Genomic DNA, 25,243 nt, shown 5'->3' on the forward strand with positions numbered 1-25,243 from the left:
TAAGTGGTCACTGTCACCCTGGAAATCTCTCTTCTTGGTCATAGTTTAATAGCTTTACTTGGAGAATATCTAGGGTTCCAATTGTGACAGCTGGACAGGATCCTAAAGATAACATTCTTTCCATAAATTTGACACATCTGTGTATTCATTTGACATCATGTATCAGGTGCATCTGTGAAAGCATTAGTGATATGTTACTTGGGTTTTGACGATGGAAACATGAACGCAGTGTGGTCTCTGCTTCCAGGAGGTCACATAAATAATCAAGACAGTACGTGGAAGTATATGCAAAAAATATCTGAAGGGGCTAGGTGCAGTAGCTCACATTGTAATCCCGGTACTCTGGGAGGCTGAGGCAGGAGGATCACTTGAGGCCTGGAGTTCAAGACCATCCTGGGCAATATAGCAAGATCCCATCTCTAAAAAAATAAAAAAAAAAAAAATTAGCCAGTGTGGTGGTGTATGCCTATAATCCTAGCAACTCAGGAGGCTGAGGTAGGAGGATCCCTTGAGCTCCAGAGTTTGAGGCTGCAGTGAGCTGTGATCATACCACTGCACTCCAGCTGGGGTTACAGAGTGAGACCCTGTCTGTCAGGAAAAAAAAAAAAAAAAGTCTGATGGCTCTAATTGGATGGTAACTCCCTAGGGACCTGGGGAAACTCAGATAAAGAGATTGTCATTTGGTTGGGCATTGAAGGGTAAGTGGGAATTTGTCTGGTGGGGTAGAGGATATTTAAGTGGGAGAAATAACATGAATAGAGACATGGAGGTGAGAAAGTGCATGCTGCCTTGAAAAATCAGTCATGAAGGTAGACTGCATAGTAGAGAGGCTATGGAGATGGGTTAGGGTCTACATTGAGAGAAACCTTGATTGCTGTACCGAGAAGCTGAGACTGCATTCTGAAAGGAGCATCAAGTAGATCAATGAGATGAGTGCATCTGTGCCTTAAGAAAATGATCAGCTGTAGTGTGCTAGATGGATTGAAGGCGAAGGTGCTAGAGACAGCAGGAGCTGTCTGAGCTGCTACAACAGCCCAGGGAAATGATAAAGCAAAACTGAATTAGGGTTGAGGCAGTCGATATGAGAGATGACTCATAGATAGAATAGAAGTCACCCAGTCTTCTCATTTTGCAGAAGGGGAGACTCAGCCCCTAAGAAAATGACACGTGCAAAGTTCACAGCCCTGGTCCCAGCATAACACTGAGGTGATCTCATCCTCTGCCCAGCGTCTTAGACGGGTGACAGAACATATGGCTTTTGAGAGAGCTGCTTGTCAAGATCTCCACCCTTTTTTATCTTATAAGGATTCCATGACATCTCTTGATTCTGAATGAGATGAGATTGGCTCTTTTTGGAGTTACTGAATCTCTAATCACTGGAGATATTCAAGCAGTGACTAACTGGACTGCTACCGTGAAAGTTCAGGCATTGGTTGAAAACTCCTCTACAAGGTCTTTAAGACCTATCAACCCTGATTTTTTTCTTCTTCTCTTCTTCTTCTCCTCCTTCTCCTTCTCCTTCTTCTTCTTCTTGTCGTTAAATTTAATTCCTGGGAAAAGAGACTTAGAACAATCTTATCGGGGAGTGTTTTATCCATTTGGCTCCTCAGGATTATTTTAGACAAAAGGCAGAGAGAATTAAAAATGGATGATTGAGCTCTAAGAATGGTGGCCTGTACTTCATTCAGAGCAGTGATGGAATAACCATTTTGTTGCCAATAAATTAACGCTTACTCATCTGGGAGATATTGGTAGGCTGACCCAGCTTGCAGGATCCTGGTCAAAATGGAATTCATCCACAGAGCATAATACTTTTCTTGCTGTTGCCATTTCTTATAGGGCTTTACAGATTGCCATGTGTTTCCCTACAAATTACAGGTAAATCATACCAGTAGTCCTGTGGATGGTTATTATTATTGTCCAAGTTTAATCAGGAGCTTGAGCCTGGGAAAGGTTAAATTATTTGCCCAGAACCCAAGCAAGTTAAACATTGAACCAGGACTTAAGTTTTCTATTATTGCAATGCCAAATTCTTCCTTTTCCCTGCCTGTGCAGATCTCTGAGTCAGGCTCTAGCTTTTGTTCATATTCATATCCACAGCATCTGCTGCAAATCCTGAGATGCTATAAATAATTTAATAAATGTTTATTGAATGAACATATGAATGAATGGAGGAATGAATAATATATTTGAAGTAATAAATGATGACTTGAGTTTTAAGAATAGCTTAAGAAATTAGAAAACAAAAAAACACCACCACCTAATTGGGTACCTTCTTGGCACTTTGACTTTTCCTTCTAGTGGTTACAATTTTTGCGCCTTGCATTATGTGGTTATCACTGAGGGATGTAGTAGAAACTACATGGATGGTTTGGAGAGTTAGAAGGTTTGGATTTAAATTATAGCTCTGCTAATTGTTAGCCATATAATCGTGTACTGGTTACTTAGCCTCTCTGAACCTCCAGTTCCTCATCTGTAAAAGAGTTTAATAGTATCTTTTACATAACATGATTGCGGAAGGAATTCTATGGTCAATGTAGTAAAGCCTGAAAGCCTGCCATGTTGGCTGGGCGCGGTAGCTCATGCCTGTATTCCCAGCACTTTGGGAGGCTGAGGCAGGCAGATCACCTGAGGTCAGGAGCTTGAGACCAACCTGGCCAACAAAGCAAAATGCCGTCTCTACTCGTCTCTACTAAAAATACAAAAATTAGCTGGGCATGGTGGCACATGCCTTTAGTCCCAGCTGCTTGGGAGGCTGAGGCAGTAGAGTCGCTTGAGCCCAGGAGGCAGAGGTTGCAGTGAGCTGAGATTGTGCCACCGCTGTACTCTAGCCTGGGCAATGGAGCGAGACTCCACCACCACACACACACACACACAAAGAGGCCTGCCATGCAGTGCAACTGCAAAATGTTATCTTTGTGTGTGTGTGTGTGTTTTTTTTAGGATTCTCTGTCAACCCATTAGCTAATAAGACACCCACTGTGTTTTTATTTTTATTTCTCCAAATTATGACCTATGGTAGACCCCATGTTTGCTGACTGGCTAAAAAATTTTTAAGTTCTTTCAGAGAAGAATTATAGGCACAAAATTCCCAACTATTTCTATTACTTTTCAGATCAGTTGCCAGTCAGCCTTCAGAAAGACTACTGACTTGCACTTTCATTAGCAATATGTGAATCTACTTGTTTCTCTGTGCACTTACCAGGATTTAATTTTATAACTTGCATTTGTCTTTGCTAAATTAATATGTAAGAAATATCTTATTATTGTTTTAATTTGCATTTCTTTAATTACTAAAAAAATTTCCCAAGTAGTGGTTTGTTGTTTGTGCATCTTATATGGATTGTCAGATGACAATATTTAAAAATAGTCTAGGCTGAAGAGGCTTGATATAAAAGGGCTAAAAATGTTTAATGTTTTGAGTTGCTTACATTTATTTATTTATGCATTTATTCATTCTCTCAGCCTTTATTAAGCTACCTACCCTGTGCCAGGCACTGTTCTAGGCGCTGCACATACTATGAAGAAAAAAATAAATGAGTAAAGACAGTGACGTCCAACCTCTTCATTTAACATGTGTGATAGTTGAGGTCTGGAAAAGTGAGGTTAATTACCTAGGACCATACAGCTTGTTTAGTAGCAGAGCCAACCATTTATTTGAACAGTAATGATTTTAAATGTTTTGTGTCTGTAGCCTTTTAAACCATGGAGACATCCTGGAAATTTCAGTATTGTGATGTTAATACCAGCTATAAATTGCATCTATGTTGAAAAATCAGAGTCCCGATTTTTGGTTTAGAAAATATGGTCACCTGCTTCTTCAGTTATAATTCCTTCCTAGACCTCTCTAATGCTTAAGTCTAAATTCATTCTTAAATGAATAAACTTAATATTAAAATAGAATCAGGAAATAAATCCCAACCCAAGCATTTCAGACCAATTGTGAACCTCTTTTGACATGTTTTTGGTAAATGAGAAGAACTGATGACATATTTCCCTATCAAATAAAATAGACAATTTAGACTTAATAAGGCAGTTATCTTCAGGTAATAAAAATTCAACTAACTTGCCATAACTATCTTGTTTAAAGTCAATTAAGAGCCTCATATTTCTCACTCACTGGGAAAAATTTAATAGAACTTCAGTTAAGCATTTATTGCTTATTTAATTCAAAATTAAGTTAATCACCACAGTTGGTAACAACCACTGAGTATTTAATTAACATTCAGCAAACTATCGTATTAAGTCTAAATTAGATACAGACAGGTCTTGTTTATCCCCCTCAGTTTGCAAACGCCACCTCCCCCACCTCCCATCCCAAGGGGGCTTTGGTTTTCCTACAGTTTTCCTCTTTTGATTCATCATTTTTGTTTTCTTCTAGTTAAGACTTCACTTGGGTGAAAGAGGAGAAGAGGCAGCAGTCCATCATGTTACAGAAAGTTTGGGCTCTTAGTATAACTGAGAAACTTTTTCAATCTTTTTCTTCAATCCCATTCTATTGCATTTCATTTTTCAAAAGGTATTGAGCACATTCTCTGTGTGAGGCTTCTTTTAAACACTAAGGAAGCCATAAAAGAGGTCATTCTGACATATTTGGTTTTCTTTTCTCATCCTAGAAATGAGAGGATTGGATTTAGTCTATCCGTGTAACACATATTATTGGCTTGCAGTGTGCAAGGCACTTAGCCGAGTGTCGTGGATACACGTTGATTCAGACAAGGCCCCTGCTCTTAAGGAGGACACAGTCCAGTGTGAAAACTGCAAAGTTCTGCTGTAGGAGCATGAAGCTCCTTTAGAATGCTGTGATTCTGTAAGACAGCGTTTCCAAAGTGTTAACTGTTCTATTAAGAAAAGGGTCCTGTAGCCAAGTAAGTTTGGAAAAGTCCAAGTTAAACAAAATTAAGGAAATTTCAGTATTGCGTATCTTTACCATGGGATTTTCGGAGTCTTTAGTAAATGAGTGTACACTCTGACCCCCCAGAAGGTTTGTTTCCCAAAGTTATTTGATCATAGAACCCCTGCACCCCCCTACTACCCTTTTTACTGGAGCATTTCTTGGGCTCAGTGATGTAATATGCTTTGGGGAAAGGTGCTGTGGGCTGTGAACCCTGGCCACCAGCCTCCCACAGCCCAGAAGGGGTACTCAGACTTTCACCCTAGTAACTATGATACAGGGTCAGAATTCTACTTTGTCTGAAAGTTGTGCACGTAAAGTGGGCGATTTTAGACATAGAGTCCTTTAACTGGAGTGGAGGGTATGTAACCAGAACAGCCTTTCCTCATGGAGGAGTGCTGGGTCTTCTGGCAGATAGAGTGTGGAGGTAGAAAGGCATGGAGGGTGGCCAGGGAGTCATGGGGAATAGAATAACTGAAATTCTGACGTGGCCGATTTGGTGGAGATTCCCTAACACATTGATATAACGTAGACCAATATTCAGTATAGCCTGAATCTGGAGAAGTGAGAGGCAATGACTTTTTTTGGTGCAGAACTTTCTGTCTTTGGCTTTGTTCCAGCTGTGTGACTGCCCATCTGCAGAAGTGATTGTTGACTCAGGTCTGTAAGATATTCTCATTCTCAGGCTTTGTTTGGGGCAGAGCCTCTGCCTTGCGAATTACTCTTATGAGAGGGAGCCTCAGCTTCTTTTTCCTTTTTTTTTGAGACAGAGTCTCGCTCTGTTGCCCAGGCTGGAATGCAGTGGTGTGATCTTGACTCACTGCAACCTCCGCCTCCCAGGTTCAAGCAATTCCACTGCCGCAGCCTCCTGAGTAGCTGGGATTACAGGTGTGCCCTACCATGCCTGGCTAATGTTTTTGTATTTTTAGTAGAAATGGAGTTTCACCACATTGGCCAGGCTGGTCTCGAACTTCCAACCTTGTGATCTGCCTGCCTCGGTCTCCCAAAGTGCTGGAATTACAGGTGTGAGCCACCGCGCCCGGCCAAGGGAGTCTCAGCTTCTTCATGAACAGCATCATTCTAGCCAGTCCAGTTTCCGTTTACCTTGTCATCTACCACTTCCTCCACCTTACCTTCCCCCCAGCTTCTCTTATCCTGTGTCTTCATTTTTCATTCTTATTCATCTGAATCATCTTTTTCATATAAGGCAAGGTACCCTTTTATATTCTTCCTGGAAAGACATCTACTTCATTTAAAATAATGCTACTGATTTTCTTCTCTCTGGTAGCAACCAGCAGATGGAACATGCTAGATGAGGTGCAGGATAATCTACGAATCTGGTCCGCCATATCATGGGAGATTTCACCTAACAGTGAATTCTTTCAGAGCCTCTCAGCAATATCTGCCTTATTTTTCATATCTATATAGAAAGGAACACTGACAAAGAACTGGAAAGAGCTGGGTTGTATTTCTCATTCCATTTTGGGCTTGAATTTTTCTGAGTCTGAGTCTCAGTTTATCTGTGTATGAAATGTTAGGGTTATGCTATGTGCACTCTCAGGGCCTTTTAACTAGAAAATGTTTAATTTTAATGTTGACTAAGTCAACACAAGCTGCAGTCAACCTGGATTGCTTGATCCTACATGTATTTTTGAGCCTGGCAATATGAGGAAACACTTGCAGTGAGCATAGCTTCATGCCCACACACAGTAGGCATTCCATGAATATTGGTTCTCTTCCATCCTGACTCCTTCTGGATTCATTTTCTTTTTATTGCCTGTTGCTTTTTAGTCACCCAAGCTTATCTCTTTCTTGTCTACACCCTCAATGCTGTAAATCTTCCTTTCTCATTCTCCATCTGGATAGCTTCCTCTCTCCTCACCTTTTTCCCTCTGGCTATGCCTATGGATGCTGTCCACTCTGAAACCTCCCAAAGACAAGTGATTGCAATGGAGGCACAGGTTGCTGGGTGGTGGTCCTGGCCAGCTACAAATCTTTGCAAGAGACTGGCACCATTTCTTTATGGAATCGTATTGTTGTTCGGTGAGTGAGACCAAGTTTGTCCTCAAGGATCCCATAATGGAGGTGAGATGCTTTCTTTTTGACACTTAGTGGAAACAACAGTCCATGAGGTATATTATAAATTGGAAAGGAGGGGTTTTTGCTTTCTAGGATTGGGCAATGCACTACTAGGTTCTCAGCATGGATTCTTGAGTATCTAGGAAAACCGGTCATGTGGAAAGCTGAAGCTTATTTTTCAGGCCTTGAAAAGACAGCCTGCATGTTTCATTTCACTCTCTACCCAAACTGACACTTCAGGGATGAAAATGTCAGCAGACAGCCAGCAAGTGGCTGACTAGAGGGCATGATGTGGGCTGGTGGTGCAACTCTTCAGGGATGATATGCCAGAGAGGGCAGAGCACAGTTAGGACAAGACCAAGGTTGTCGTTTCGACATGAAGAGGCCTTTGGTAACCTCAGCAAGGTTTGGTTCTGCTCCAGTAGAGATTTTCAGAAGCTAAGAATTCATCTTGAGAGTCCTTTTTGCTTCCTCTTCTTTTGTATTCAACATACTACTCACCTTTCAGCCTTTGCCTTTAGTCCTTTGGCTATTCCTAGTTAGATAGGCCTAATTCCAGAAGCATTTGGAAAGCTCTGCTCTAAGTATGTAGTGCTTAAGGGCCAGAGCTCTGGAGCTACACTGCCTGGATTTGCATTCTGGCCCAGCCAAAAATACCTCAACTTGTTGCTCAGTATTTTTAGGCCTCTGTTGCCTCATCCATAAAATAATAATAAGAAAATTACTCATCTCATTGCTGTGAGTATTAAATGAGTTAATACATATAAAGCCTTCAGAACAGAGCCTGACACTTGATAAGTGCCCATTGAATATTAGCCACTGTTATTATGTGTTACCTTTCCTTTATTAAGTCACAAGACGATGATTTGGAAAAGATAATAGAGGTTATCTAAATGATTTTTTTTTTGTTATTGTTGTCTTTTTCAATAAACTTTTAATTTTGGAGTAATTTTAGGTTTATAGAAAAGTAAAAATTGTACAGGGAATTTCCATGTACTACTCACCCACTTGTCCTCATTTTTGATGTCTTACATTACTATGGAACATTTGTCAAAACTAAGAAACTGACGTTGGTACATTACTGTGAACTAAACTCCAAACTATTTATATTTCACCAGCTTTTCCATTACTTTCCTCTTTCTATTCCAAGATCAAGTCCAGGATACCCAGTTTACAATCATTTTAAAACTTTCATCGTCTTTAACATTTATTTACTTATTTTTTTTAAGACAAGGTCTTGCTGTGTCCCCTAGGCTGGAGTACCCTCCTGGTGTGATCATAGCTCGCTGCAGCTTTGACCTTCTGGGTTCAAGCAATCCTCCCGCCTTAGCCTCTGGGGTAGCTGGGATAACAGGTGCATGCCACCACACTCAGCTACGTTTTTGTATTTTTGTAGAGACAGGGTCTCACTGTGTTGCCCAGGCTGGTTTCAAACCCCTGGGCTCAAGCCATCCTCCTGCCTCAGCCTTTCAAACTGCTGGGATTACAGGTGTGAGCCACCACGCCTGGCCCATATTCCTTAATATTTAGAGAAGGATTCCTTATAGAAAAGCCTATTACAGGCCAGGCACGGTGGCTCACACCTGTAATCCCAGCACTTTGGGAGGCCGAGGCAGGCAGATCACCTGAGGTCAGTAGTTTGAGACCAGCCTGGCTAACATGGAGAAACCCCCGTCTCTATTTAAACAAATACAAAAACTAGCTGGGCGTGGTGGCTCACGCCTGTAGTCCCAGCTACTCAGGAGGCTGAGGAAGGAAAATCAGTTGAACCTGAAGGCAGAGGTTGCAGTGAGCTGAAGATTGTGTCGTTGCACTCCAGCCTGGGCAACAGAGTGACTCTGTCTCAAAAAAAAAAAAAAAAAAAAAAAAAAAAAAAAAAAAAAAAAAAAAAAAAAAAAAAAAAAAAAAAAAAAAGAAAGAAAGTAAGAAAGAAAAGCCTATTACAACCTATCATGTTGTAATCGCGTAATCTGGAGCAGCTGTAGATGAAGTCGAGCGGGATGGGACCCACCTTTTTTTCTTTCCCCTGATTTCTCTCCCTGAAGGGCTCCGGCAAAGCAGGGTTTAAAAGTCACTGCATTGAATCTCCTTGTTCTTAGGGGAAGAGACTGAGGCCCCCAAAAGGGAAGTGACAATGCTGGGAGAAGCTGGAAGCCCAGAGAAGGTCAGAAAAGGATCTTGGAGATGCCTTGATTCTGTCCCTGTGGAATAAATGAGTGAGCAACCACTGGGGACTCCCAAAAATCTGGATTTGAATCCAGGCTCCTCCACCTTTCCCCTCATTTTTCCTTATCTGTAAAGGGGGTTCAGCGATCAGTAATGTCTCAAAGGACTTAACCCTCACAAAATACCACAGTTTTACCTTGTGAAAGTTAAGCGAACCATTGTGCCCACTTTTAGCACAGCCTGGAACATAGTAGGTTCTCAATCAATGTTTGGAAAAAGAAGCCTTGAAAAGTAAGAAATTATCCCCTTAGAACTTATTTCAAGAAGACTGGGACAAGTTGATGCAAAACAAAGAAGAGTTATTCATGAGGAAATCTGTGACACTCAGGAATGGAACCAGTGTTTGAGTATCTGATAAGCAGGATATACCGTCTGTTTTTATTCTTGGAGGCTTTTATCATACAATACTACATTATGTTACAGTCTGACTTTCACACAAATTGGATCCCGAAACTTCTTACAGGAATTAAAAATACAAACTCGTGGGCAGTATGTGTTTTATAAATTACAGAAAACAGTAGTGTAAAGACGTGGCATAGCAAGTGCAGTGAAGCGTGCGCAGGCATTGATACCCGAGGAACGCAGGCATGAGGCAGCAGGGAAGGCACAGCACGCTGGGTGAGGCAGCAGGTGCGCAGTTCTGTCCCTGGAGCCTGGAGAGATGGGGGAGGAGGGACATCTCTAGCTGGGAGGCTGGGTGAAGGAGCTGAACCCTGGAGACATAAATCCCCTGTATATCTTCCTTATCCTGACATTTATGGTCTTATTGAATGGGGCCAACTGACTTCTAGAACCTTATCTCCATTGCTTTCCCTCACTCTTGTCTTTGTTTCTCCATTTGGATTACCCTGCCCTGCCATCATTACCTGTTTGAACCTAATTGATCTTCAAGGTCTAGCATACTAATGCCACCTCTTCCATGAAGCAAGCCTTGATTTCTGCCCATCCCCCTTAGCAGGAAATAATCGCTTCCTCTTATGGTTCCATGGCCCTTTGTCTGTACTGCTTGCATGGCACTGATCACTTCTTACCTTCTCTTGTAGTTATCAATATGCTTGTCTTATTTTGGGCTTTTTACTTCTTTAGTACTTTCCTGTCAGTCCGAAACTTGACAAACACATAGTGAACATTTGTTGGATGGACAGACAGGTTTGACACTAGACTCAAATTTAGTTTCTTTAGAGTAGAATTTTATTTTATTTTATATTTTTTGAGGCAGAGTCTTGCTCTGTTGCTCAGCCTGGAGTGCAGTAGTGGGTTCTTGGCTCACTGCAAGTCCACCTTCCAGGTTGAGGCGATTCTCCTACCTCAGCCTCCCAAGTAGCTGGGATTACAGGTGCCTGCCACTAGGCCTGGCTAGTTTTCTTTATATTTTTAGTAGAGATGGCAATTTGCCATGTTGCCCAGGCTGGTGTGAAACCCCTGACCTCAAGTGAGCCACCTGCTTTGGCCTCCCAAAGTGCTGGGATTACAGGTGTGAGCCACCACGCCCCACCTAGAGTAGAATTTTAACTTGCTTATGTTTACATCTCCCATGCTGGCACTGAGAAGGTGCACATTCATTCATTTCACAATACAGTTTCAGGCACTATTTCAGCAGTGAACAGTTCATTTGTTGATAGTTAACACAGAGAAAATAGTACTCATTGGGATGTGTTTTTATACTTGTAAGGTTGATCTGGATTTGTTTGTTTTGATCTATAAGGGCCAAGAAAGCAATGGTTTGTTAATCTATGAGTATCTCTGGTGCAGAATGCAAATGCTCTCTTATTCCTTCAACTGGCTTTATACTAAAAAGAGATCACCGGGCTCAGGAAGGCCCCATTTTTCAGATAATACAGCAGTTCCATACTGACTTGCCTCAGGAGGAAAATCCCTTTCCAGTTTTTAAAAAGATAGTATCAGGATGCCACAATGCTCATAGTTGGGCTTTTTTGTACATGTAGATTTTTTTTTTTTTAATATAGTGACAGAATGCATACCACTGAGGTGGTAAATGGAAAAAATGAGTGCAGTGGAGTATACTGTCTGTTTCTTGGGGCCTTTTCTATTAATCACAGGAGGAAGCATCAGACATGACCAGGTGAGAGCGCCAGCTGACCCAAGTTCATGCCAGATCAAAATCAGAATGGCAAAACTGGGAGGAGTTTGATGCTGTTGAATTGAGAAAGCATAAGGTTCTCAGAGTGATAGAGCTGGAAGGATCATAGAGGTCATCTAGTCTAATGGTTCTCAAACTCGAATGTTAGGGTCATCCTGGAGAGTACTGGATTCCGTCTCCAAGGTTCTGATGCTGTAGGTCGGGTGGGACTCCTGAATTTTCATTTCTAAGAAATTCACAGGTATTATTAATGTTGAAGAGAACCTACGATCTAGTTCAACTTCTGGGATTTCTTTCTTTCTTTTGTTAAAAAAAAAAAAAAAAGTTTTTAAAGACAGGGAATGAGGCCTGGAAATAGAAAAGATTTGCCTAGAGTTGCACAGCCTGTCAGGTCGAGTCAAAATCAGGCACCCTGACTTACGGACTGCTTCACAGTGCCACCAGAGATTGTCCTGCAACAATATTATTTTTAGATCTCTGCAGAATGATAGCTGGGTCTTACCCCTTTGCCTGATCTGGTCACAAACTTGTTTTTCAGGTCTTTCCATTAGGCTCTCTTAAGCTAATTAAAAAAAAAATCCGTTAACCCACATTTATTGACCACTGCTATGTGTTCAGAACTGTATTTAGACTGGAGGTATAGCACTGCAGTAGTCTGAAAACATTTTCTCATCTGTAAACAAAGACAGTCACTCCTCCTAGGGCTGCAGGAAGTCACTGAACATATACCTGGCCCTCAGTGTACACGTTACTAAAGAGAATAAGATGTGGTCTGCACCCTCTCATGCACCAGTGGCTTCTTGAGCAGCATGATAGAGAGAGACAGCTGAGATTTAGTGGAAAAACACAAGGCTTAGAATTGGGAGAGCTGGGTTCAAGCCCCAGCTTTGCCACTGAATGGTTGTGTAGTCTTGAACAAGTCACCTGCCCTCTCTGAGCTATAATTTGAAATAGACTTAGCTTAAGCAATAGGAGAGCAGTAATGAGCTAGAGGAAGGATAGAAATTGGGAAGAAGTAGAAATCTGCTTAGGAGATGGCAAGTTTTGGACTGAGGTGGAATTGATCTGAGGGGGAGACCTGGTAGAAAGAGCTAGGCAGCATGAGGCTGAGTGTCTGAAGAGGTAGCACTCCTGGGGGTGGTCCAGTGATGGTTGAATGGGTAGGCCAGCCCAGCGAAGGGATTACCTGCGATCCAGTAGAGATGCCCTCATTTTCATGGCAGGGTCCCCCTGTGCCAGTAGACAGACCCAGGTCTGGGAAGGAGGGCTGGTTGAAGTGAGATGGATACCAGTCTTGGAGCGTGGTTGGGGAATCTGGCCAGGGTGATGGCATCTGTTTCGGAATGGGGCCCTGAGGCACATTTTCAGTTCTGCTCCCTGGACCAGCATAGGAGGATGGCAGACAGTACAGTGATTTGAATGCAGGATTGATTTTCAGTTCTGCTCCCTGGACCAGCATAGGAGGATGGCAGACAGTACAGTGATTTGAATGCAGGATTGATCCTGCCACCTTGATTTCTGCCATTATTTAGTGGCAAAGAGACTAGATCAGAACAGTACTGGATGTGATTGCTGTAGTCTTTCATGATTGATTTAGGAGCTGGGGGAGGCCTGGCTAGGAGTTGGAGGATCCCTGGGAAGATGAAGATTGGGTCTTACATGAGCCTCAGCTCTCTCATCTGTAAAATGGGAGTAATGATGGTGATTATGCTGATGTTACCTATTCTGGCTGGAGTAAGGATTAAAGTACTTGTCTGTAGGAAGGTATTTCATGGTTAAAACACACCAGAGAAGTGCACAGTGTTTTTATTACAGGGCAACACCAAAGAACTGGAAAGGAATGAGGGCTGGAGAGATGGAGCTGCCCTGAGGACTCTGGGAGGTCATCCTTGGGGGATGACAGTTGCTGCCTAAGGTGGGACAGGGATGCTGGGAACATGTGACGATGTGCACAAGTGTGTCATGTTCAAGACGGTGCTAAGCCCTGGCCAATTCCATACATGCTCTTTTTCTTTCTCATCCATAGAGATTTTGGCAAAGGTGTACTTGGTAGTGTTGATAAAGCTGACACTGCAGCACCCTCAGTTTATAGGTGTGAGAAGAGTGAGGCTCCCACGGTCTCACTTGGACAGGGAGTCAGGGCTATGATGGAGCTCCTGGAATTTCTAGGTTCTCTGTCACTTGATAGTGCTGGGAGAGACCTCAGGGATTCGGCCAATTTCACAGATGGGGAGAGGGAGTCACGTTGGGAAGTCTGGCCCCAGTGGAGGGCACCACATGTCCACAGGGAAGTGTCTTTCCCAGCCCCCTCCTCATGCTTCTCCTCATTTCTCTCTGGAAGTCCTAGTCCTCCTCCTCACGCTGAGACCCAGTTAGGTGATTGTCCATATTTCTTCATTTATCTGTTTTTTCTGTTGCCCAGGGACTACTCTAAGCACCATGCTGGTTGCTGACTGTTTGCTTTTCCAAGAGCTTGGAATCTCTGTTTGTTCACATCACAACTCAAGAGAATACGTTCTCATTCTCCCAGTGTTTGTCTTCTGCCCATTGCATCATATTGCTCTTCCTTGTTTGGAATTAAACTTCTAGCAATCATTTACCTTTATGGTTCTCTTACCTTCAGGTCACACTGTTGTTTAGTCAATGTGAGAATCTTTCAGATGTTCTGCATTTGCAAAAGGATATTCACAGCCAATGTGTATGGCAGTGAAGGACACTTGTTGATTCCATATGTATTGTCTGCTGTTCCAGGGACTGGGGACTGGAGGTGAATAAAGCCCCATTTGGGCTGTCTAGGATGTTGTGATCCACACAGAAACAGACATGGAAGCCAGATTGGGGCCATGGGTGAAGTATTGTGATACTGGTCTCTGTTTATGATATATGGAAGTTTCCTAGTAGCAGGGTGGTTGAGAGAGTCCGTCATCACTGCAGATTAGTGCCTCTATGGACATGCAGATATGTTAGGCCGGAGAGAGAGCAGGGAGGAGAGAGAGAGAGAGAGAGACAAAGAGAGAGAGACAGAGTGAGCAGGAGAGAGGGAGGGAGAGAGACAAAGAGAGAGAGGTTTTGAAAGCATTGATACGGAGTCTACATATTCACCCCAGCCTCATTCCCTGTTATCATGGAAGCATGCTGCCCTCCAAGGCTTTTGAATTTGCCACTGTGAAGAGCATGCATGGAATCTTCGATGGTGGCCTTGCATTGCCTCCTGTCTTCACAGCCGAGCTTCTTTATCTGACCCGTGCGTGTGCCTCTGGTGAGCAGCCCTTCATCCCAGCTCTGCGGCCTCCTCCTAGGCCCCTGCCTTCAGCTCTCCAGTTCATTTCATTGCCACCCGCGGGCTCGGAGGGCCACCTGACGCTGTCTCCCTTGGGTCCTCTGTGACTCCAGAGCTCCTCCCCTTCTGGGGCGCCCACATCTGTGACACACTTGTTTGCCCAGTGCATTTTCTGCACTTAGAGTTCCTCTCGTGCTCTCGTATTTCCATTTAAAGCCCTCTCGAGAGGTCTGTCTCCTGCCAGCAGCATTCCTTCTAGTTTACTAGAACTCCATTTCTTACCCTGCCAGGAATCCAGCCGTGGAGTGAGCTTAGCACAGCCTCTCTGCAGTCTCTTGTCTCCTCCAAAATTGTGGTCTCTGGTTGTGAGAAGTGGGCATCCTGAGTCAGTGAGAGCAGTAGTTAGCTTGCAGCAGCTTCCCCTCTCCCCCCGAGTGAGCCTTTCTTCCTCTTCCTCCTCTTTCAGCGTCATCCTGTCTTGGGTCCATTTGACAGATAATGGCACCTTCAGGCCTCGTCTTTTGTGTGGCATCTGTGCCTGACTGGTCAGAAATTACTTGTGAAGCAACATAGGGGGTTGTTGGTTGGGTCCACTTTTAGGATGAAGTCAGAAGGGCTCGTGAGTGATGCTTGGCCAGTAAGAATGTATTGATTTGATTTACTAATTAATTTCATTTCCAGACACCAATATATGCATAGCCTTGTTTGAAGAAAATTAAGGAGAACCATTTTGTAAATGGCAATGAGTGTAAGACACTTAAATATCTTCCTGCTCTTCCTGGCACAGGCTTCTGCGCTCCCTGACTCTGCTTTTGTTAAAGGTGTCTGGGAAGGTATCTGTCCTTCGGCTTCCCAGCTGGCCTCTTGCCTTCTCACTCACGGCCTCCGTAGCCTGTGGGTAGAATCCCTCACCGTGCGCACCTTGCCCTGCTATCATCTGACCTCGCCTCTGTTTCCAGGATTTGCTCTGGCTGTGTCCCCTGCCAGTCATGCTCTGTGCTTGCTACTCTGAGTGTGTCCCTGGCCCCACTCTCTTGCAGCCTCTGTGTCTTAGCATATGCTGCCCTGATGGCCCGAGGGCCCTTCCCCTTTGTTTCTATCTGGGGAATGTTCTGTCTCCTCCTTGAACCTCCTTATATTCCCTCAAGAAGACTTAAAGCAAAAACAAACCTGAACTTACTATGTGTGGTAATTTTCTGATACAAGCGTAGGACCTACTCATAATAACACATTTCAAAAATATGGAACCGTATAAAGAAAATGAGCATCACTCATAAATCACTATTTAGACGTAAACATTGTTTATGTTTCTAATATTCTTTCTTTAGTGATGCTTTTCATGATTTTATGTGCATATGCATTTTACTGACTAAATATTACTATATAAACATTTTTGTATCTTGCCACTTCACCTAACAATAGAGCATAAGCAGCTTCTCATAGCATGAAGAATTGTTTGTACATGTAATTTTGAATGGCTGTATACTGTTTCATCTTAAGAATATACCATAATATCAGTTTTTCATCATTATAAATAGCGCTGTGATGAACATCCTTCTTACAAAATTCTTTATCTGCACCTATGATTATTTTCTAAGGTAGATTATTAGAATGTGAAATACCTTGCACAAAGGACAATAACTTTTTCACCCTTAGTTTCAGAGAGAACATGTTGTCTCTGGAGAAACACAGAAACATGGAAAAACATAAAAGAAAATAGGCCGGGCGCGATGGCTCACGCCTGTAATCCCAGCACTTTGGGAGGCCGAGGCAGGCAGATCACGAAGTCAGGTGTTCGAGACCAGCCTGGCCAATATGGTGAAACCCCGTCTCTACTAAAAATACAAAAATAAGCTGGACGTGGTGGCACATGCCTGTAATCCCAGCTACTCGGGAGGCTGAGACAGGAGAATTGCTTGAATCTGGGAGGCGGAGGTTGCAGTGAGCTGAGATTGTGCCACTGCACTCCAGCCTGGGCGACAAAGTGAAATTCTGTCTCAAAAAAAAAAAAAAAGAAGAAGAAGAAAATAAAAACCACCTGCAGCCATTTGCAACAGTCAGTGTGAAATTTGCTACATCATTTTATCTGTGTATCTATCTTTCTACCCTACAGGTTGCCAAACATTTTCTGTAAAGGACTAGGTAGTAAATATTTTACGCTTTGCAGGCCATACATGGTCTCTGTCTCCTCCTCTTTTTTCTTTTGCTGCTTCAAGATTCTTTTAACTATAGAGAAATTATTTCTCACTAGTAAGCTGTATAAATATCAGTTTGCCAACCTGGTTCTAGCCTCAAAAGTGGAGCAATTCTGTACATACTTTGAAAGCAATTTTTAAAAAGTTATTTAATTAATTAAAAAATTAATTGATTACGTTTTAGAGACAGGGTCACGCTCTGTTGCTCAGGCTAGAGCACAGTGGCATGAGCATAGCTCACTGCAGCCTTGGAAATCCTGGGCTCAATCAATTCTCCTGCCTCAGCCTCCCAAGTAGCTGGAGCTACAGGTGCACGCCGCTGCACCTGACCATGTACATACTGTTTTGTAATTGTTCTCTTCCACAATTTAACTACTTCATCAGCGTCCTCACTGTTTTCTGTTTTAGGCAACACAGATATAATTACTGGCATTCTGCTGGGATGCCCACAGCACTTTGGCCTTCTGCTGGGATGCCCACAGCACTTTGGCCAGGTCTCTGATATGGAATTTAAGGCACATCTTACTGCGAGTATTTGCTGAGATGTCTCTTTCTTAAGTCTTACTCCTCTTGAGTCTTTCCAGCCTCAGCACATTTCCTGAGTGGTGCTTAATAGATGCTCAGCAAATCTGTGTGGAACGACTGCCTTAGGCTGCAAGTTTACCCTTCACAATGCTTACATTTAGATTGCAACTCCAGGTTTGCTCCTTGGGCTAGCAGCGTAAATATCACTTAGCACGTGTTACCAGTGGAGACTCTCGGCCTCACTCCAGAATCTATGTCGTTAGGTGTTGCTGAAAGTTTGAGAAGCATTACTTTAGAGCTCACCTCTGCTATATTCATCATATACTTATTTATAGTCATCGCTCCCTCATTCTTTTCATTGGTCGGAACTTGCTGTGACTAGACCATGGGTATTCCTTAATTGACTGACACAATTTGTTTCACATACAGCACCAGCTGCCATCTTGCCTAGTGAGACCTATGTGGCCGCCATTGCTTTTGGCTGGGAGTAGTTGTGATAGTGGAGGGAGCAAATATTTAATTAGCACCTGCTGTGTGCCAAGTCTTGTGCCCAGCTCTTTATACACATTTTTCCAAGGGTGAGACATGATGGTGTTTGCTGAAGGCATCATAGGGATCTTTAAGTCAGTGATTTTTAACCAGCTAAAGAATTGAAAATATGTGTGTGTGTGTGTGTGTGTGTGTGTATATATACATATAAAACACATATGTACATATAATATGAACATATATAATACATAGTACATCTATAATATATAGTACATATACTATATAATAAGACATGTATATATAATGTACGTACATATAGTATACATACACACACATGCCCAGCCCTCACTCCAGTCTGGAATAAAAATCTCTGAGAAAGAGACCTGGTCAAGAGTACTTAGAGAAAATTCCCTCAGTGTTTCCATTACACATCGCTGGTTACAAACCAGTGGTCTAGGCCAGTATCCTACTGTGCAGATGAGAAAAGTGAGGCCCAAAGAGGTCAATGGGCATCCCAAGGTCACATAAATTTAATAGCAAGGTCAGACCTGGATTTCGTACTGTCTGCCTGAGGACACACTTCACATTACCTGAGTTGCTTCTAACCTGCAGTGTTGGGGTGGAAGTAGAACTGGGTGAAGAGGTTGAACTCTTGTCCTCAGATCTCTGAGCCTGATAGGGCAGCTGGGAGTGTAGAAAACAGGCACCAAGTCCTGGAGTATCCTTTCCATTCCCCCTCCACCTTTGCTCACCTTCCTTGTGTCCTCTTTGGGGCTATGATTGAAAAGGCTTGAGGCATTGAAGAACATCGAGGCACTGAAGAGCATCATTTTCTACTGCTATAAGTGACCCAGGCAGCTGCTGTGACATCTGATGTCTTCCTCTAGCTTTGTGGAGTCTTGGACAGCACCTGTAAAAAAGGCTTGAGTGAAAGAAGCTTTGTTCTGATTATTTTTTCATTGCCCGCTCCGTGTCAGATGTTGCAATGGGAGCCCCAGTCAACTTCTTGCTTCCAGTTGTGCCCAGGCAGCGGCAAACAGAATGAGATGTCAGCTGAAGCTTTTCAAAGACATCCTACGGAAAGGCATACAGACCTCATGTAGAGGCCAAGGGTGTGATTAGCACTGATTACGTGGCAAATTGGAATGGGAAACCGGAATAGAACTAATGACCATGATAGCTGCCATTTGCCTAGTGTTCACTGTGCCAGGTATTCTGCCTGCATCATTTCCCTTAATCCTGGAACAGCCGTGGGAGGGGGTGGAAGTGGCGGGGGTGTGCTGGGGAGGTTTTGTGGCCTCCCACAAGTGGCAAGCTGGGATGTGAACCCAGTTCTGCTTGATTTTAAAGTCCATGACCTTAATTGTCATACTACACTGCCTTCCTAGCTGGTTCTGTGCTTATATCTTCTAACCTGCTACTCCTAGGGATTTAAGCACAAAGCCCATAGAGATAGACTGAACTAGTGTGTAAGGACCCATGGTAGCACGTATCAAAAATGAAGTGGACTGTATCAATTGGTATAAGATTTCCAGTTGCTGGAGGTGTTCAGGCAGGGACCATGGTACCTCTTGGTTGCAGACTATCAAATGGAAGATTTGACTGGCCATCGCAATGCCTCTGGGATTCTAATTCATCGGGGCTTCCAAGATGTGAATTTGTGTGGAAGATTCTGTCATAGAGCAGTAAAATGTACTTTGGGTAAAAATCTGTGGATGGGTCATTGGTGAGGCTCTGAAGGATTTGATTTTGCACGGCGTATTTCCAGCACCGAGAGTCCTGCTCCTGTGGTTTCTCAGTGCCTGCCGTGTGCCCTGCACTGTTTGGCTCTGGATGGGCTCCAGATGTGAGAACTTTCCCACAAGGAGCTCCCCATCCAGGAGGGAAGGGAGAGCATGCTCTCACTGAAAGATGAACCATCCAGTGCCAGGAGTGTGGGGAAAGAGACAAGTGTGCGCCCGGGGAGCTTATAAGAGGGATGCTTTCAAAGAGCCAGGAAATTTGTTTTTTAAATATTGGATCTGAACTGGGCTTTGAAGGCTATATATATGGCATTCCTTTAGGTTGTAGGAGGGTGGCATCCGGACACCATACTGAGCTGTGTGTTGCGAAAAGCAGGTCGGACCCTAATGTGAGCCTCGAATAATAAGGAATTGAAGAGTGAGCCTCCTGGGCTTCTTTCTAAAGTCAATAGGGCTCCGGTAAACATTTTTTTTTTTTTTCTTTTTTCAGGGTGGTAGAGAAAGAGTAGGGGTACATTCTGTAATTCAATAAGCATTTGCATTGAGGCCACTGTGACTGCACCAAGCTGAGCCAACCTCTATTAATGACTAAGAGTGAGCCTGAAGGAGAGGTAGGTTGGGTAGAGCCTACCAGGAAGGAGGACCGATTGGTGTAGGTAAAAGGGAATGCAGCGTCAGTACCTAGCTTTCGAAAGGCTCTCAATGCTGACATGGTGACAGTGTCTTGGATGTAATGAGAGAGAGCTATTAAACACAGTCACAGGTACAGTGTGAATTTTGGAAATCCCTAAAAATGAAGTCCATGGGAGTGCTGCTGTGAACTGTGATACATGTCTGCACCTGGTCACTGGCATCTCTTCTAGCTCTGTTGGCAGCGATGTCTTCTTTTTATACTTCTTTTGATGGTAGACGAGGAAACGACTTGAGTCTTAGAGCCAAAGAGGCCTGGTTTTGAAATTTTCCTCTGTAAATTTGCAGCTCCGTGACCTTGAGAATGTTGTTTCTCCTTCCTGAGTTGCAGACTCTTCATCTGTGAAATCCGGGAGTGGGTGGGGTGGGGGGAATATTCTTACCCTGTTGGGCACAGGTTACAGGGAAGGAGAGAATATCCATCGAGTCCAGTAAATGCGAGTCATGGACATTAATCTTCTTCACCCGCCCTTGTTTTATCCAGAGTGGATAACTCTCTTTTCCCCCTATATGCCCCACAGCTTATAGAGTAGATAACTCTCTTTTCCCCCTATATACCCCACAATGTATAGAGTGGATAACTCTTTTTTTCCCCTATATACCCCACAGTTTATAGAGTGGATAACTCTCTTTTCCTCCTGTATACCCCATAGTTTATAGAGTGGATGACTCTCTTTCCCCCTGTATACCCCACAATTGACTGACTTTGTGCCTTTGCTCAGGTAATTTCTACCTTCCAGAAAGCTACTTTTTCTTCACATGTTTCAATCATTTCCATTTGTTTGGGTCAAGCCTCTGCACAGTACCTTGGACACTCTCCCTAGGAATCCCAATGGGCAGTGGCTTCCCTTCTGTCCTTCTCTCATGGTGTGGGTAATTGTTGACCTAATGCTATGTGTTCTGTTTACACCCCTCTCACCTGTCAGCTCCCTGAGGTCAAGGTTCTGGTTCATGTCCCTCCTCTCTGCAGCACTCAGCATGAAGCCTGGCACATAGCGGGTGCCCATAAATGAGCTTAAATGACTGAGAAAAAGAAGTGATCAGGCTGACAACTGGCATTCCCCTGGCTTTAGAAACCTGAGAGAGGAAAAGCTGGTGTACGAAAGGAGTGTCAGGCCTGTGGCTTCCTATTTCCTCATTCAGGGTACAGGTTGGGCTTGCCCGGAGCCATAGTTCCTTGAGACTTACCACCTCAGGCCTAAATCTGCCTTCTTTAATTACCTCCTTTCCAGGGAACAGGAGTCCTTGTTGTCTGCCCAGAGCTGCTAAATATAGCTCCAACCCCCAGGCCTTGGTGTGCTTCTGGGCCACAGTGCTGCACAGCCTGAGATGTCTGTTGATTTGGGGGTTTCCTCAGGGATTCTTTACATTTTCAAGTTTTCATAAGGGACTGCTTCTTACTTTGAAACCAGCAAAGAGACTTGAAGGGCACAGAGTGTTGAAAATTTTATAGGAGGATGCTAGGAGAGAGTTAAAGAGCTTGGGTACAGAAGGGGAAAGATAAGTTCTTCAAAGATGGCTAGGTGGCTTAAAAAGATGACCTTGTTATGCATGTAATGATCTTCAAAAGAGTGACATCTTGTCATGGTTTTCCCAAGAAAGCCTCTTCACATTTGACTTTTGTGACCTCTTGGTCCTGCTGTTGGCAGTTAATCCTTTCTAGCTTGAAATAATTTTTTTCTAAGTTTTTCTTTTTTTTTAATTTAAAAGATGCTGTAATACAGCCTTACAGTAAAAATAAAATAATGTGGAAGAGTTTAGAATAAAACAATAATTTCCTGTCCTGTCTCTTCCCAGACCAGTTCCATGACCCATAGTCAACCACTTGGAACCATTTTTTGTTTTTGATTTTTTTGGTGGTGACTATCATATTTCTAAATAATATGCTTCTGTCTCTTATGCTTAAGTTACTAGTTTTAGATGTGCCTATTAAGCTTTATTTTATGATAGGCAAGGACTATTTATTTATATTCAGTTGGTCCCTCCCAGTTCTATTCCTAAGTTTTTACAGTTACATTTCCCGTTTTATTCTTTGTCTTTTCCTTTATGTTTACAGAATATGCATAAATCTCAGTCTTTTGCTATATCAACTTTTGACAGTTTCGCTTCACTCACTATTTTGTAAGACGAAGATATTAGAATTTCCCTCCACTTTTTCTCTCCACATTTACCCTTCAACTTGTCAATAATGTTTTAGGTTACCTTTTGCATCTTGAGGGTTTATGACAGATACATGCATATAGGTACATGTATATATTAATAGTTTTATACATATAGCTAAGTCATCTGTGCTCTGTGGTTTGATTGCAAAAGCTGAAAAAATAAATAATATTTACATTATGATTTCTAGGTAAATATTGCTTAATACAGGGCTGAGTCCTGTGCTGTGGTTTCATTTCCTTTTCTGGGGTTCTGAGGTCATCACCTTTAAGCCACTTGTAGGAGACTGAACTTTCCCTTAGCATCAAAATCTAATAGATGATTCTAATTTTTTTGTAATCATTCTACATTTTATTTTATTTCCATAGTAAATAGATAAAAATAAACTTATTATAATTTCCTCTTATTTCTGAGAATTTTAGGCTGTATTTTGTTTTTGTTGAGAGGAAAAATTAGCGTTTTCTACATACCTCTGATGTCTTTTCTGTCTGTCTTATTGTTCTCTTGTCTGCTTGGAGTCTATTCTGTGTGTCTTCTTCAAGTTCCAGCAACTTTTTCTCTTATTTTGGACTGGTTTCTCCATATTTGGGCTATAATTTCTTGTGCACTTCCCCCACTCTTCCCTCCCACAAGGTTTCTAATTGCTTCCTTTTATTTGAACCCCTGTGTTTTTGTTATGGTTTCACATTTATGATTTATTTCCAGGCTTTCATGGAGGCATTCTTCTGGAGCTCCTGAGTAATGTCATTATGTGTTAGTCATCATTATTAATATTCAGAAGCAGATATGTTATTAAAATATTATTCACCAATTTTTTAATACTAGACAATTTTGTTTGCTCTTTCTTTTTTTTCCTCTACTAAATATTCATAGACATTCTAGTTTATTTTTTAATTCCTATATATTTAATAGCCACTCTCCTATTCCACTGAGTGGATGTACCATTTTTAAAATTTAGCCATTTATATATTGTTGAATAGGGGTTATTGCCAGTTATTTGCTCTTATAAATAATACTCTTTTGAATATTTTTATGCATAAAGCCTTTTCATTAAATTATTTTATATGAATTCTTTGTAGGGGAAGAAAACTGGAAAGTCTGTGTCATCATTTTCGAGGACATACGCCGGTGACTACAATTGTGCTAGGTTTTAGTGGGGATCACTTGGCTTTTCTTACTTAAGAAACTTTTTTGCTTCTTTTGGAAAGGAGCAGTAGGAATTGGGAGAGGAGTACCACCTCTGAATCAGCACACTTAGTTTTCTTGGCAGCTTTTGGAAGATATCATATATTGAGACTTACTGCAAAGTTGGTAATGCCTAGTAATTCACTGAGTAGCACCCTCTTTAAAGGAGTCCCCAGGGGTCAGCCAACACTCCATGACTTAGGCCCCTGATGCTCTTATCACCTAAAATCTTTGTATAATAATTATTTGGCCAAGTGTTATTCAGCATAATCATCTCCAACTGGATCGTTGCCCTTATTCACTGGAATTGTTTCTTGGTGACTTTTGGAAAAACCAGATTCATTCTTAAAACTCAAAGAGGTATTCCCATTGAGAATACGCAGCAAGATCTCCAATTGCGTCTACACATGGTGCATAAGGAAGGGATTTGAGGAATGGCAGGTTGTTAGAATGAATGGACTGCTGGGAAGAAATCCATAGTCATGGGAAGCGTAAGAGTTGATATATTGAAAATGCTACATCGTTAGTTGCCCTGCACCATGGTATTACTCTAAAACTTCATCAGGCTAGCAACATTTACTCTATGGTTACAAATGAAATCTGCATCACATAATTACACAAAAATGGGATCCTTATCTTTGAAAAGCTTAACAATTCATAGATGAACACTGATCATACACTAAAAGAATATATACCAGTTGCCCTGTGGAAAAGACCTAAGCTTAATGACTGACAGTCTAATTATTTTGGTTAGTGGGTGATAATGTTTTGGAGGTGATGAGGATACACATACATCCAAAATCTCACAGCTTGGAGAGGATGTGGTCCAACAGTGCTATTTTATTTATTTATTTATTTTTTTGAGACAGGGTCCCTCTCTGTCCCTCTCAGTTCAGGCTCACTGAAGCCTCAACCACCTCGGGCTCAGGTTGTCTTCCCACCTCAGCCTCCTGAGTAGCTGAGATTACAAACATGTGCCACCACGCCCAGCTAATTCTTGTATTTTTTAATAGTGACAGCGTTTCACCATGTTTCCCAGGCTGGTCTCAAACTCCTGGGCTCAAGTGAGCCTCCTACCTTGGCCTCCCAAAGCGCTGGGGTTACAGGCATGAGCCACCACACCAGGCCCATAAGGAATAGTCTCTGAGATGAGGGAGAATGATAGGCAGGCCAGCACCCTTTCTTAGGATATAACTGGGGCCACGCTGTGGTTTCTGATATTTGATGAATTTGAGATTCTGATTTATTTTTGCCTGAGACATCTCATTCTCTGGAATACAAATTCCACATCTATAAAATGATAGGGTTGTATCTGATGGCCTGGGCTTTGTAAACCTTCTGTTCTGAGTTCCATAACTCGATGCTTCTGGGTTCTGTCCCAAGTCCAAGATGATTTGAAAAGAAGAAGAAGAAAAAAAAGACCTTGCTGAATCAGTACCAGCATCACCTGCTTCAGTCTGGCTGGGAAGTAGGTCAGAACTTGGCAGACATGAGAATGTGGTTGGTTCCAGCTGTGAGCTCTGCCAGGGTCCCCTTTGTAGACACCTGCCTTAGAAAGGGTCTGTGAAAGGGGGGTGCTGACACTTGGAGGTGGTTAAGGGTTTATTTTTGGCTGTAGATGCTGCAAGGCAAAGAGGGGTGATTGATGAGAGAAGGCGCTACTGGGGGCAGGGAATG

At 42.6% G+C, this 25,243-nt stretch overlaps 1 protein-coding gene and 1 pseudogene across 2 annotated transcripts in view; both read left to right on the forward strand.

Moving 5' to 3' along the window:
* The window catches only part of LPP (LIM domain containing preferred translocation partner in lipoma), a 729,048-nt gene that overhangs the window by 10,605 nt on the left and 693,200 nt on the right, over positions 1-25,243 (forward strand). The window lies entirely within an intron of this gene.
* Positions 14,303-15,514, forward strand: LOC105525829 (annotated as a pseudogene). The gene has a single exon (XR_001003985.1). The product of XR_001003985.1 is annotated as an uncharacterized LOC105525829 (transcript).

Source organism: Colobus angolensis, unplaced genomic scaffold, assembly GCF_000951035.1.
Source record: "Colobus angolensis palliatus isolate OR3802 unplaced genomic scaffold, Cang.pa_1.0 Scaffold56, whole genome shotgun sequence".
Taxonomy (NCBI): domain Eukaryota; kingdom Metazoa; phylum Chordata; class Mammalia; order Primates; family Cercopithecidae; genus Colobus; species Colobus angolensis.